Source organism: Taudactylus pleione, unplaced genomic scaffold (assembly GCF_031769625.1).
Source record: "Taudactylus pleione unplaced genomic scaffold, aTauple2 ptg000007l, whole genome shotgun sequence".
NCBI classification, from domain to species: Eukaryota; Metazoa; Chordata; class Amphibia; order Anura; family Myobatrachidae; genus Taudactylus; species Taudactylus pleione.
Window position 1 is genome coordinate 8,326,410 of NW_028284410.1, and position 15,640 is coordinate 8,342,049.

Sequence of the window (15,640 nt, forward strand, 5' to 3'; positions counted from 1 at the left end):
CCATTTAGTAGAAGATATATGCAGTTTATTTCAATCAAAAGTGAGGTTTAAGCCACAAAACTGTCAAGAAATGTGTGCCAATGTTTTGGCAGGCTAGTGGTCTACTTTATACACCCAAGAAGGATAGTAGCTGATCAAAAGATTGGCTTCCACGATTGTTGTATAAATCTCATTTTTGATTGAAGACCTGTAAGCATTTGTACCTAGTTATTCTGCCAGTGTTGACTGAGCAGCCTAGAGGGGTTTGACACAGATTAGTAGGAAGCCTGTGACAGACATACTCAGCTGGCTAACACTCTTAACCATACATTATTCCATCATACTACAGAGCTGGTTCTGGGAAATCAAGACTAACATTGGGAATATTATTTGGCAAAATAGGGCAAAGAGTAGTAAATAAAATTTTGTCCTTTCAAAATACCTATATACTGTAGCTAAATGCATCTGATTATACTGTACTATTTCACATTCAGTATAAGAGAAAGGCATATTCTTCTACTTCAGAAGCCATGGCTTTACTGTATGTTGACACAATTTTGTGTTGAGAATACAACAAGGAAAAAGCTGTCAGCACTTGTTTGCTCTGTTTGGAAGCTCTAAGCATATAAGCGTAGTGTACATAGCCCAAATCAATATTGAATCACTTTTTTTTTTTACAAATTGAAAAACATATAAAGTATGGTTCCTGTATGTGTACTGTGTATTGTTAAATTCAGTGGACCATTTATATCAATCTATTGTTATACACAATACATCTACACACTAAGAAGGAGTAGTTCTGGTTAAATAGGCACTTATTATTTCACTATTCATGGTTCTATTTAGTAACGTTTAAAACAGCTGTTCTGCTAGAGAATGTAAGATATTTCCTTTCTATGCATCTAGTAAGGAGAAATGTGTGGAGAAATCAGATTTCTCTGCCTTTTCCTTTTTTATTATTATTATTATTATTATTATTATTATTATTATTATTATTATCATTTTCCTATATTTATATTGCACCACAAGGGTTCTGCATCGCCTAACAAAATACAGAAACATTTCAGCAGAACAAGAGTACAGCGACTTACAGTAAAAGACAATGCAGGAGATGTAACATTGCAGAAACAGTGGTCATAACACTCAGATAAGTATCAGGGTGGCAGAAGTCAAGGGGCAAGTGCCATTACAAGGAGTATGCAGTGAATAGTAGTATAAGTAAGGGAAGTGAAAGCGCATGGGGAAAAGGGTTCCGCTTGTGAGAGCTTACATTCTAAATGGATGCGGCAGGCAGACGGGTGACACAGTTGGGGTAGACGATAAGCATAGGACAGAGGTTTAGGATGAGAGATGGATAGCTTTGATGAAGTAGTGGGTCTTGATATCCCGTTTGACGTTTTGTAGAGAGGTGGAGAGTCTGATAGGGAGAGAATTCCATAGGTAGGAAGCAGTTTGAGCAAAGTCTTGGGAGGAAGTAATCATTGGCAGGAGAGGCGGCATTCATTTGCATAGTGAAGAGGGTGGGCAGGAGTGTGAAGCGAGATAGACTCAGAGATGTAAATGGAATACGAACAGATAAGGGCTTTGTAATTTAGTGTAAGAAGCTTGAATTGGGTTCAGAAGGGGAAAGGGAGCCAGTGGAGGACTTGTAGGAGAGAAGAGGTGGATGTGGTATGGTTGAATAGAAAGATGAGCCGGGCAGCAACATTGAGGACAGATTGGAGTGGAGAGAGGTGGGAATCAGGAAGGCCAGATAAGAGGAGATTAAAGTAGTGCAATCTGGAGATGACCAGTGACTGGATGAGGGTCTTAGTTGCCTCCATGGTGAGAAAGAGTCTGATCCTGGAAATATTTTTGAGATAGAAACAGCAGGACTGTGAAATGTTCCGAATGTGTGGTTTTAATGTGTGGGAGATAACTCCAAGGCAGTGCACTTGGGGGCTAGAGGAGGTGGCTGTGCTGTCAGTAGATAATGAAATTGTGGGGAGTGAGGTTATGCGGGTGGTGAGAAGATGATCAGTTCAGTCGTAGAAATGTTAAAATTAAAAAAGTGCTGGGACATCCAGGAAGAGGTTTCTGTAGCAATGGTGTCTGTGCATGAATTATATCTATACATATAAGAGAAACTTCTCTCATCTTTGGTTCAAAACACAACACAATCTCTAAATACATTACATATACATATCACTGTTTTTTTTCAGACATGAATAGGACTTATTAGGCAAGGAAGGGACTAAAAAAGGTGGCCTTGACTTGGATAAGTTTGTGTGATGGTCAATGAAGTAGATCCAGACAGAATAATAATCAGGCAAATAGATGATGTCAGAGACTGGAGACAATAGTATTGAGGACACAAGGGATAAAGAGAGAGATAAACTGAAAAAAAGATAAGTACCAACCAATCAGCTTCTAACTGTCACATGGCTGTGTTTGAAAATCTACAGTTAGGAGCTGATTGGTTGGTACTTTATCATTCTCTACAATATCTCTCTCCCAGTGGCGTAACTAGGGCAGGGCAATCAGGGCACGTGCCCTGGGTGCCATGGCAAGCCCTGTAGAGGGGGCGCCACCACCCACGGCATCGTACCCGCACGCTGGACCCCCCCACCATTATGTCCTGTGTCTGCCCTGCAACGAACAGGAAAGTATGCCTGATAGCCTGGTGCTGACTTGGCTGCCTGTAGGGGGAACTGCAGCGGAAGCGCACAGCCCCTCCTAGGCAGCCTTCTCTCCAAGCCTCATTCTCCTGCTCTCTCCCATTACTAGAGCTGTCGTCTGTGCCGGGTCACACCACAGGTAAGTTATTGGGGGGTAAATGGGGGGTTAGGGGTGGATGGCTAAGCTGCCATGGGGGGGGGGCATTTTTTATGTGTGGTGCCTAGTCGGGGGGATGGGGGGGGGCTGCTGGCTGCATTTGTGTGAAATAAGTGTGTGTCTATATAGGCTTTAAGTGTGTGTATGTATATGTGTCAGTGTGTGTGTATGTATATGTGTCAGTGTGTGTATGTATATGTATCAGTGTGTGTGTGTATGTACATGTGTCATTGTGTTTGTATATGTGTGTGTATGTATATGTGTGTGTGTGTATGTATATGTGTCAGTGTGTATATGTATGTGTGTCAGTGTGTGTCTGTGTGTTGAGAGAATGCAGGGGGGAGGTGATGGTGTGTTGAGAAACAATGCAGTGGGGAGGTGATGGTGTGCTGAGAGTTGATGCAGGGTGGGAGGTGATGGTGCACTGAGAGTTGACACAGGGGGGCGGTGCTGGTTTGCTGACAGACGACGCAGGGGGGAGGCGATGGTGTGGCTAAGATATGATTCAGTGAAATTTTGGTGTGGCTGAGACACACAGGGGGAAGGAAGATACACAGGGGGCACAAGGCTGGTTGAACTGCTGTCGTATGATGATGACCTTGTTAATATTCCAACACAAACAGGTATCTTCCATGAATATTGAATTCCGACTGAAGAAACTGTCATCCCAGGGAGGATGTATTCCTTCAGAGGTTCCACTTTGTGAGAAACCACCATATAGGTAAGGTGCATATGGCATAGAACGGAATGTTCCCAGACTGACAAGAGATTGGTGGCGTGTTATGTTGACCCGCCCCATTTTCAGTAGCCATGCCCCTTTCATTGTTTGACCACGCCCATTTTTTTGTCGTGCATCGAAGGAACGCAAAACTACTTTTACTATGTTGGGGGGGGCGCCAATCTTAAATTACGCCACTGCTCTCTCCAAAGATTAGTGAATTGACGCCAAGATGAGGTCATCATTGGAGGGGTCAGAAAGGGTTGAGGTTAGGGGTTGTTTCAAATGGTCACATCAAACAGGACAAATTTCAGTAGCAGAGTAACCGCAGGCAGAGGATGCCGCACAACTAAAGTTTAGCAGGAATACCTTAAGTGGGGAGCACAAAGATTACTGTCTTAAATACCATGAATGCAGGTGCAAGCACTATATAGATCTGATATCATATTCATAAAGATGTGTCCTTCTACATCTTTGATGCGTATCTCACGAATCACGCCACACTTAGGGTCTCATTCAGACCCGCTCGCGAACGCAGGACGCTTGCAAGCGGGTCGATGGTACCCAAATGCGCATGCGCGTGACGTCGTGTGCATGTGCGAGACCCGGCGAGCGACGGGGAAGCCGTCGCTCGGGGTCTCGCACTAAAGGGGGCGTGCTGTCGATGGTGAGTGACAGCACGCTCCCCTTGGTGGGCGTGCCGGGGGCATGGCTGCCAGAAGGAGGTGTTCCCATGGGAACGCCTACCGTCTGGGTCCGGCCCCACTGACATCACTAGTGATGTCAGTGGGAGTGATTTTGGCTCTGATAGAGCCAAAATCAGTCCAGGGCTTGCGGCAGCGAGACCCTACCGCAGGGTCTCGTCGCAAGCCCGATGGTCGAGATGGTCTTGACCATCGCGACCATCATCATGGACGCTCGCATAAGCTGTGGGTGGTAACCCACAGCTATGCGAGCGTCCAGGAGGACGCACCAAAAAAAAAAAAAAAACGCCCTGATTCAGAGCGGGCGCTCCTTCAGAGCGTCCGGCTCTGAATCAGGCCCTTAGTGCGAGGCATGTGCCCGTGAGCAGATACGCACACTCATAGGAATGCATGGTGCAATCGTAGTGCATGCCATAGTGTACTGTAGCGTATGCTGCTGCAGGTAATGGCGTGATGCGTGCTCACGTTTGTAGTTTATCTGGCAAAGATGTAGCTGTACACATCTGTATGCCAATTACAAATATGCTCAGTGTGAAAGTTTCAAAGACTTTTAGCTGAGAAGTCACACACCCTTGAAAAGCATTCCCGGGAAATAGTGATCCATCAGCACCAAGAGCAAGGTCTGGGCACCTAGTGTTTAAATTTTGAAGGTCTCACAAATTAACACAGAATACAATACATACTTGTATATATTCAAAAGATAAAAAAGGAAAAAATAATAATAAAAATACTCCATCGCTAATTTTTAGTTACATATATTTAGACCCAACACATGAAATTAAACTTCTTAACAAGCTGTAAATAACCAAATTTTACTTCCTTAATAGTGACATTTATCTTGTGGTCTTACAATGCACCATGCAGCAAGCTGCGTCAAGCTAGCCTCACTGTTTTTGAATTAGCAGCTCAGCAATGGATTTATTCACTACGCGGTGAGTATAATTAAAATCTGATGCCTGTGTTTTCACAGCTCAATGAACATGTTAACACAAAACCAGTGGATTCCTGAAATGTCTCCTTTGGGAATAAATTAATTTTACACATATAACGGCTTACTGTAATATTTTAATTATGCTCATCAAAGGCAATTTTCAACTTTATCTATTAATGCTTCCCCTACGCGTGTTTGAAAACTCACGGTAGCGTAACAAAGGTAAACAATCACAAATCGACTTCACACTTCGCTGAATGTGTTTCTCATCTTTATTCACAGCTAAAGCAGGGACATTCATTTTATTATAACCAAAACCTTGTTTTCTGTAGTAAAGTGCTGCAACAAAAATGCAAGTGCATGTTGTAAAACCCATGAAATGTGCTACCAGGGTCACTAATAGGCTGCCACCATGTCAATGCTCAGTCACATCTCTTTCTGAATTTCCATTTTCAGTTACTGGTTTCAGGATAAAGTCTGACCCTGTGCTCAGTTGGTGCCTCACGGGCAGGCAGCACAGCCCAGGGGCCAAAACTAGTTACATTTGTTAAATGAATGTTGCTTTCAAGCACAAAAAGGTAAGAATGAAATGTTTTAATCAAAACTGGAAGGGATATTCTTTTTTTCATTAAACTGCTGTCACATGCAGGGTACTCATTGTAGTACAAAAATTAGTTATAAAATGTTGAGCAATGTATCCATATAAAAAAAGCTATATGCTTACTGTATGCTTATATAGTCTAAAATTATATACCTGCAGCAATTGTTTGTTTTAAGCTATTTACTAAGAGTGCACATATTGTATTAAGTGATGTAATGAACAGCAACAATGGTACTTTATATAATAATAATAATAATAATAATAATAATAATAATAATAATAATAATACTGTAATAATCATATTAAAATATCTAAAGTATCCAACACTTACAGTATATTACAAAATCTCCTCTGATGAATTTTGGAGTACCATCGTAATATGTAAGATCTTTAAAGATACTGTACCCATCTGAACTTGCATACTGTTATTCTGCCTCCACAAAATACTTCCAATTTGGCTCTCCTGTGCCTCTCTGGCTGTTGTCTGGTTCCAAAATACATACTTTACATACACCTTCATTTAATTGGTTCTGGGCCATATTTGTATTCACAACACTCCAGCTTCAAGCTTAGGAAGCTAGTAATATAACTTTTTTCACAATGGGGCATGGTTTTCTACAAGATTTCTGCAATTTACAGTAATTTGTAGGGTGTCGGTGATCAATACCCAAGGAGTGCACATATTCATCTAAATATTACTTTTTTAAACTATATATATATATATATATATATATAGAAAATACAAGGAGCTGGTATCGAGCGCCTACTGTGCTTATATAACTTATTATAAAGTGCTAACAATATAAAGTGATATCGTGCAATAAAAGTGCTAATGCAAGGATAGTAATATCAAATTATCATTATCCTCAAATATTTATGCAATTTATTATATATAAAGTATAACTTATAAAATAACAACGGTCTATATGACTAAAGTGCTATTGCAGAGATCCTTCAAGGATCATAAACTAAATTAACAATCATAACATTCCATAAACATGTGCAAAAAATGCATAAATAATTTAAATGTGAATCAATAAAAGTGCAAAAATTCATTTAAAATAACATAAATTAGTTTTAATCAGACACAACAATAGATATCCTCCTACATGAAGGATAAATGACATAAAAACACATAAAACCAAGGACAAAAATGTGTATATATAAAAAAGGACTATAGATTTATCAGAATAAATAGGAATAAAAATCGTAGCTTATCTGATAAAAATGGCAAGTTCATGAATGGAAAGATAATAGCAGCCTCCAACGCGTTTCGTCCGTATCCTGGACTTCTTCAAGGGATATTTTAGCTCCTGTGGGGTATCCAATATTTATACCCCTTCTAATAATGACAAATAAGAATTGACAGAGCTCCTTAGTGACATCACTTCCGGTTTTCTAAACAGTTCCTCTCTATTAAAGTGGAGTAACCACTTAGAATCACATTAGGCCATTTCCTTTATTAAAACATTGTTAAATTGGAAGTCTGTTTCCTAAATATAAATTATTTGCTAGCATATTACTCCTTCCTTGCTGTGTATCGCGTCGCGTCACTTCCGCCCTTGTTATTCGTGCATCGCGGTCCTTCCGCCCTTACTTGAGCAGTTCACTACATCACTTCCTCCTCCGTTGTCAACGTCCCCATTGCGCGCTATGCCTCCTCCTTCCTTGTGCAGGATAGGACCTTTTATCCACTCGTCCGCCCGTCACGTGTGTCACGTCCAGCGTCAAAGCATCTCCAGTTTCTGGCGGCCTCCATCTTTGTACTCTAAATGTCTCCTTTGCCCGCGGCCATCTTGCTACTCTCATAAGTTCCATTTTCTTTGCCATATTTATGCTCCCATCTGCATCATGTTATTTATAATCCTGGGGATAGTAGTTTAGTTATTATTTCCTATATGGAATAATGGATGACAATATTAGTTTAAATATATATAACCAGCCATATGCTTGGACTCTAAAAAATGATGAGAGATTGTGACAGTTTCTAATTATTCTCCACACCTATTCAGAATCATAACTAGAATTCAAACAACTCCATAAATAAATAAATATCACATATATTGATGTATAATGTAAACTTATATGTGGACACTAGTAAAAAATCCTAAAATCATACTATTGGGGACTAATATAGTACATCCTTAAAAAATAATAAGTAATGATGATATTAAAAATTCTTCTTAAAAAAAATGGTGGATGGCAATCTTCTTTAGGGATTTTATAGTTCATATGCATATATATATATGCATATATATATAGTCTTTTCACTCTGTAGGGTCAATTGGTTCTTATGTGAGTCTTGAAACATGTAATCGATATTGTTGCATTCTGGAAATTCTTACTCCCATCTTCGGATTTATAAATCAGAGAATTCTTCTTAGGTCGTATGTCTTGGGGGATTCATGCTTATATGTCACATAAAGATACTACCGTACCTGGTCTTCCATAGAGGTCTCCCATCCAAGTACTAACCAGGCCCAATGGTGCTTAGCTTCCAAGATCAGATGAGATTGGGCGCTCTAACCCAGGTATGACGGTAGGTTATATTAGGACCTAACATGAAATCCCTTTTATCTTTTTCATCTTCATTAAAGAAATGGTGCTATCTCATAATTATCGTTAAATCCTCTAGGAGTCATAGTGTCCAATTCGAAAATCCAGAACATCTCACGTTTGGATAATTTATTTGCAAGATCTCCTCCTCTCTCTCCCAATTCCACATGTTCTATAGCTTTGAACGTTAGGTCATCTGGATCTGATCTATGGTGTGAAATAAAGTGTCTTGACACCATATGAGTCTCCACCTTGTTCTTGATATTCCTTATATGTTCTTGTATACGAAGTTTTAAAGGTCGTTTGGTCTTTCCTACGTATTTTATTCCACATGAACATTCCAAGAGGTAAATGACTGAAGTTGAATTGCAATTAAGATGTTGTTTAATTTTGTATTCCTTGGTATTTGCAGAATTACTGAAGTTTTTTCTCTGCCGATGTAAAAATTTGCATATATTGCACTTGCCACATTTGTAACTCCCTGGACAGTTATGGATAATGTTGGATTTTGAAATATTAATATCACTTAACATACTAGGTGCTAGAGAATCTTTGAGATTCCTTGCCTTTCTGAATACAATGGGGGGTCTGGGTGGTAGAATTTCTTTTAAGACTGGATCCATTAGAAGGATCTTCCAATGCTTATTAAGGGAAATCTTAATGTCTCTCTCCTGTGCGTTATATGTTGTGATGAATGGGATGATATTCTTCTCTTCCTCTTCCACATTCTTATATTGCAATAACATATTCCTCTCCATGGTATCCATTTTCTCCTTTGCTTCCAATAATAACCTTGGAGGATATTCTTTGTCTAAAAATCGATTTGTATATGTTTGGATTTGCTCGTTACATGTTTGTGTTTCACTGCAATTTCTTTTTATTCTGTGAAATTGTGAGTACGGAATATTCTCTTTCCATCTTCTTAGATGTCCGCTCTTAAAATGAAGATAACTATTGGTATCTACTTCCTTCATGAAGTTCTTTGTAATGATCGTGTTTTCTTCTCCACGTAGAACCAAATCCAGAAATTCAATAGTACTCTTATTTATTTTCGATGTGAATTTCAAATTCATATTATTCTCTGAAATGTGATTTAAAAACAATTGGAAATCTTCCTCCAACCCTTCCCATATTATCAGAATATCATCTATATATCTCTTAAAAAATATGATGTTATTTCTAAATGGATTATTTTCAAAGACATAATTCTTTTCCCAACATCCCATAAAAAGATTGGCAAAGCTAGGGGCAAAAGTTGTCCCCATAGCAGTGCCGCAAATTTGCCGATAAAATTGGTGTAAAAATTTAAAATAATTATGATTTTTGGTAGAAAATAAAATATGGGGGTTGTAGGATTGGTCTGTAGGAGATATTGGAACTCCTCCTTGGTTAAAATGCCATTATGTAGTCCATATACTAAGAGTCTCCTTAACTCATCCACATATTTCTCCAAAGGATCACAATCGAGTGGTACATAGGAATTACTGTCACCTAATAACCTATGAGATTCCTATTTTCTACCAAAAATTCATAAGTCTTTGGAAAATCCCCCAGGAAGACCCATCATCGCAGGAATAGATTCGTTAACTTCACACCTGTCTGAATATGTGGACATTTTTTTATGTAAATATGTGAAAGAACTTCAATCGTATTTAAAAGACACTACTAATTTATTACAAATTTTAAAAGGGATGGAATGGAAAGCAACTTATTCATGGGTCACAATTGATGTTCAATCCTTATACACATGTATTGAACATGGTAAAGGGATCAATGCTTGTAGAGAATATTTTGAAGTGGACCCAACAATGAGCACTACACACAAATAATTTTTATGTGATTTAATGTCTTTTATTCTGGATCATAATTATTTTAAATTTTTACACCAATTTTATCGGCAAATTTGCGGCACTGCTATGGGGACAACTTTTGCCCCTAGCTTTGCCAATCTTTTTATGGGATGTTGGGAAAAGAATTATGTCTATGAAAATAATCCATTTAGAAATAACATCATATTTTTTAAGAGATATATAGATGATATTCTGATAATATGGGAAGGGTTGGAGGAAGATTTCCAATTGTTTTTAAATCACATTTCAGAGAATAATATGAATTTGAAATTCACATCGAAAATAAATAAGAGTACTATTGAATTTCTGGATTTGGTTCTACGTGGAGAAGAAAACACGATCATTACAAAGAACTTCATAAAGGAAGTAGATACCAATAGTTATCTTCATTTTAAGAGCGGACATCTAAGAAGATGGAAAGAGAATATTCCGTACTCACAATTTCACAGAATAAAAAGAAATTGCAGTGAAACACAAACATGTAACGAGCAAATCCAAACATATGCAAATCGATTTTTAGAGAAAGAATATCCTCCAAGGTTATTATTGGAAGCAAAGGAGAAAATGGATACCATGGAGAGGAATATGTTATTGGAATATAAGAATGTGGAAGAGGAAGAGAAGAATATCATCCCATTCATCACAACATATAACGCACAGGAGAGAGACATTAAGATTTCCCTTAATAAGCATTGGAAGATCCTTCTAATGGATCCAGTCTTAAAAGAAATTCTACCACCCAGACCCCCCATTGTATTCAGAAAGGCAAGGAATCTCAAAGATTCTCTAGCACCTAGTATGTTAAGTGATATTAATATTTCAAAATCCAACATTATCCATAACTGTCCAGGGAGTTACAAATGTGGCAAGTGCAATATATGCAAATTTTTACATCGGCAGAGAAAAAACTTCAGTAATTCTGCAAATACCAAGGAATACAAAATTAAACAACATCTTAATTGCAATTCAACTTCAGTCATTTACCTCTTGGAATGTTCATGTGGAATAAAATACGTAGGAAAGACCAAACGACCTTTAAAACTTCGTATACAAGAACATATAAGGAATATCAAGAACAAGGTGGAGACTCATATGGTGTCAAGACACTTTATTTCACACCATAGATCGGATCCAGATGACCTAACGTTCAAAGCTATAGAACATGTGGAATTGGGAGAGAGAGGAGGAGATCTTGCAAATAAATTATCCAAACGTGAGATGTTCTGGATTTTCGAATTGGACACTATGACTCCTAGAGGATTTAACGATAATTATGAGATAGCACCATTTCTTTAATGAAGATGAAAAAGATAAAAGGGATTTCATGTTAGGTCCTAATATAACCTACCGTCATACCTGGGTTAGAGCACCCAATCTCGTCTGATCTTGGAAGCTAAGCACCATTGGGCCTGGTTAGTACTTGGATGGGAGACCTCTATGGAAGACCAGGTACGGTAGTATCTTTATGTGACATATAAGCATGAATCCCCCAAGACATACGACCTAAGAAGAATTCTCTGATTTATAAATCCGAAGATGGGAGTAAGAATTTCCAGAATGCAACAATATCGATTACATGTTCAAGACTCACATAAGAACCAATTGACCCTACAGAGTGAAAAGACTATATATATATATATGCATATATATATATGCATATGAACTATAAAATCCCTAAAGAAGATTGCCATCCACCATTTTTTTTAAGAAGAATTTTTAATATCATCATTACTTATTATTTTTTAAGGATGTACTATATTAGTCCCCAATAGTATGATTTTAGGATTTTTTACTAGTGTCCACATATAAGTTTACATTATACATCAATATATGTGATATTTATTTATTTATGGAGTTGTTTGAATTCTAGTTATGATTCTGAATAGGTGTGGAGAATAATTAGAAACTGTCACAATCTCTCATCATTTTTTAGAGTCCAAGCATATGGCTGGTTATATATATTTAAACTAATATTGTCATCCATTATTCCATATAGGAAATAATAACTAAACTACTATCCCCAGGATTATAAATAACATGATGCAGATGGGAGCATAAATATGGCAAAGAAAATGGAACTTATGAGAGTAGCAAGATGGCCGCGGGCAAAGGAGACATTTAGAGTACAAAGATGGAGGCCGCCAGAAACTGGAGATGCTTTGACGCTGGACGTGACACACGTGACGGGCGGACGAGTGGATAAAAGGTCCTATCCTGCACAAGGAAGGAGGAGGCATAGCGCGCAATGGGGACGTTGACAACGGAGGAGGAAGTGATGTAGTGAACTGCTCAAGTAAGGGCGGAAGGACCGCGATGCACGAATAACAAGGGCGGAAGTGACGCGACGCGATACACAGCAAGGAAGGAGTAATATGCTAGCAAATAATTTATATTTAGGAAACAGACTTCCAATTTAACAATGTTTTAATAAAGGAAATGGCCTAATGTGATTCTAAGTGGTTACTCCACTTTAATAGAGAGGAACTGTTTAGAAAACCGGAAGTGATGTCACTAAGGAGCTCTGTCAATTCTTGTTTGTCATTATTAGAAGGGGTATAAATATTGGATACCCCACAGGAGCTAAAATATCCCTTGAAGAAGTCCAGGATACGGACGAAACGCGTTGGAGGCTGCTATTATCTTTCCATTCATGAACTTGCCATTTTTATCAGATAAGCTACGATTTTTATTCCTATTTATTCTGATAAATCTATAGTCCTTTTTTATATATACACATTTTTGTCCTTGGTTTTATGTGTTTTTATGTCATTTATCCTTCATGTAGGAGGATATCTATTGTTGTGTCTGATTAAAACTAATTTATGTTATTTTAAATGAATTTTTGCACTTTTATTGATTCACATTTAAATTATTTATGCATTTTTTGCACATGTTTATGTAATGTTATGATTGTTAATTTAGTTTATGATCCTTGAAGGATCTCTGCAATAGCACTTTAGTCATATAGACCGTTGTTATTTTATAAGTTATACTTTATATATAATAAATTGCATAAATATTTGAGGATAATGATAATTTGATATTACTATCCTTGCATTAGCACTTTTATTGCACGATATCACTTTATATTGTTAGCACTTTATAATAAGTTATATAAGCACAGTAGGCGCTCTATACCAGCTCCTTGTATTTTCTATTTGTTTGTATATGTAATAGATCACCACTGTTACATTATTTGCTGGTTGAGCTGACACTCACACATCTTTGGGGGTGCATTATAATAGTGTCACATTATTACAAATTTTAGTGTGAGACAATAGACACACAACTGATAAAAATACCACATTGAGGGATTTGCACCCAACTGGCGCTGTGATCTTCTGCTGCACATATATATATATATATATAATATTTCAACATAAATTCAGGTGGTACTCAGAACCGCTCATCATCGTTTCAATTCTATTTGAAGAGTTTTCGTCAGAACATAGAAAAACAAAAGCATGTGTACATCATAATATACCCTACACCACTTACCCCCATGTGCCAATGAACCTCCCACTGATTCCTTTCAGTGCCAACCTGGTGCTCCATCGCGGCTAACTGACATCATCATCGGGAAACTCATTACCCAATGTGCAGACAAGCCTCCGGCTGACTGACGCCAGCGCCGTCCCGGAGCACCATCGCGGCTCTTTGACATCAGTATATGAGGCTAGTTGCTAAGCAACTATAAACAAAAGTACAAAGACAAAAAGAAAAGAAAAAAAAGAAAAAGCAACAATGTCCAAATTTTACAAAGCTATTCATCAAACAGTTTCACGTAGAAATTCAGTCACTAGACATATCTAAAGGTCAGCATGAAAAAAATTATACAAATATATACTATATAGAAATACGCTGTACATCCCCCAAAAGAACAGAGAGAAAAAACTGACAGCTCTCAAACATATGTTTTCTGAAACACTAAACCTATGGTCCAGAAAAGATATATATGGTTAGAGAGACATATATGACAATTAAACAAAACAGTTCGAGATACAGTGTTCATTCAAACCCATAGGGCTCCATGTCTCCAACTCGAAAATCCACCTGGCCTAGATCTATCAACTCCACGATGGCTTTCTGGCACACAATCTATCATCTTATACTTTAAGGATGACAGGCTATGGCATGCATCCCTAAAGTGTTTCGCCACTGGCTGATCAGTGGGTTTTCCTTTTAGTGCAAGACATATTGTGCTCCTGTGGAGCACCATATGCTCCTTAAACTTTCGCACGGTTTTTACCAATGTACAGTAACCCGCAAGGACAGCGGATGAAGTATATATAAAATATTGAGGAACATGTAAGAACATATCTAATTTTCATCTTCTTCCCTGATTGAGGGTGTGGAAATGATCCCCCCTGTTCCAGAAAGCTGCAGGTTGTACACCCCAAGCATCGATAGTTGCCCAGTTCTTTGGTTAGAAAATGCTGCTTTTCTTTCTTTTTACTCCAATTTGAGATATCTGTTCTCATAACCCAGTCTTTAATATTTTTCCCTCATTTAAAACAAGGAACTAAAGTTGCATCCTTAGTAATGGTAAATCAGTCTCATTGTTAATTAACGGCCAATAATTCATTGCTGCTTTTGTTGAATATAGCTTTACCCACATCATGGGGTGCTTTTTTTCTTTCACAGTGGATTTTTGTAATAATGTTTCCCTGGATATTGCCAAAGCCTTACTTCTGGTGTTAGATAAAAGGGTATTGGAGTAACCTCTCTGTAAGAATCGATTATACATAATATCCATCTGTTTCTATATATCCTCCTCATTATCACAAATATGGCAAACTCTTACAATCTGGGAGAACAGAAGTCCATGTTTGAGTACTGCAGGGTGGTGATGCTCTGCAGCTAGAAGTGAATTACAATCGGTGGGTTTGTTATATACCATTGTAGATAATTTCCCATCTAGTTTTCTAATGACTACATCCAAGAAGTGGACACTACTTACATCAAATGTAAACTTGATATTTCTGTCAGATTGATTAACATGGGACATCAATTCTTTGAACTAATTTTCCGTCCCAACCCATATGACAAATACATCGTCAATGTAACTTTTATAGAGTAAGATTTTGTTAGCAATTATAGGATCATTAAAGAACAAATCTCTCTCCAGAGAGAACATGAATGCACTAGACTTTGCAGGGGCCACACATGACCCCATTGCACATCCTTGGAGCTGGATAAAGAATTCACCATTAAAAATAAAGAAGTTCCTAGTCAAAACTAGTCTCAAAAGATCTAGAAAAAAGTCCACATCTGGTCATAAATATTTCAGGTTGTTAACAAGAAGTCTTCTCATGGCATCAATACCTCTTTCATGAGGGACGCTGGTGTAGAGGCTAACAATGTCTATTGTAGCCATGTAGCCATATAGAAGATGAGATGGTAAATCACGCATTTCTGTTAGCTTATTAAGAAACATAGTAATATCTTTTAAGTATATTGCTTCATTTTGAATCACAGGCTGAAGAA

General features: G+C 37.9%; 1 protein-coding gene and 2 pseudogenes across 1 annotated transcript in view; 1 reads left to right on the forward strand and 2 right to left on the reverse strand.

Annotated features, from left to right (window-relative positions):
• The window catches only part of GRIK3 (glutamate ionotropic receptor kainate type subunit 3), a 707,216-nt gene that overhangs the window by 439,840 nt on the left and 251,736 nt on the right, over positions 1 to 15,640 (reverse strand). The window lies entirely within an intron of this gene.
• LOC148542879 (5S ribosomal RNA) lies at positions 8,174 to 8,292 on the reverse strand (annotated as a pseudogene).
• On the forward strand, positions 11,496 to 11,614 carry LOC148542880 (5S ribosomal RNA; annotated as a pseudogene).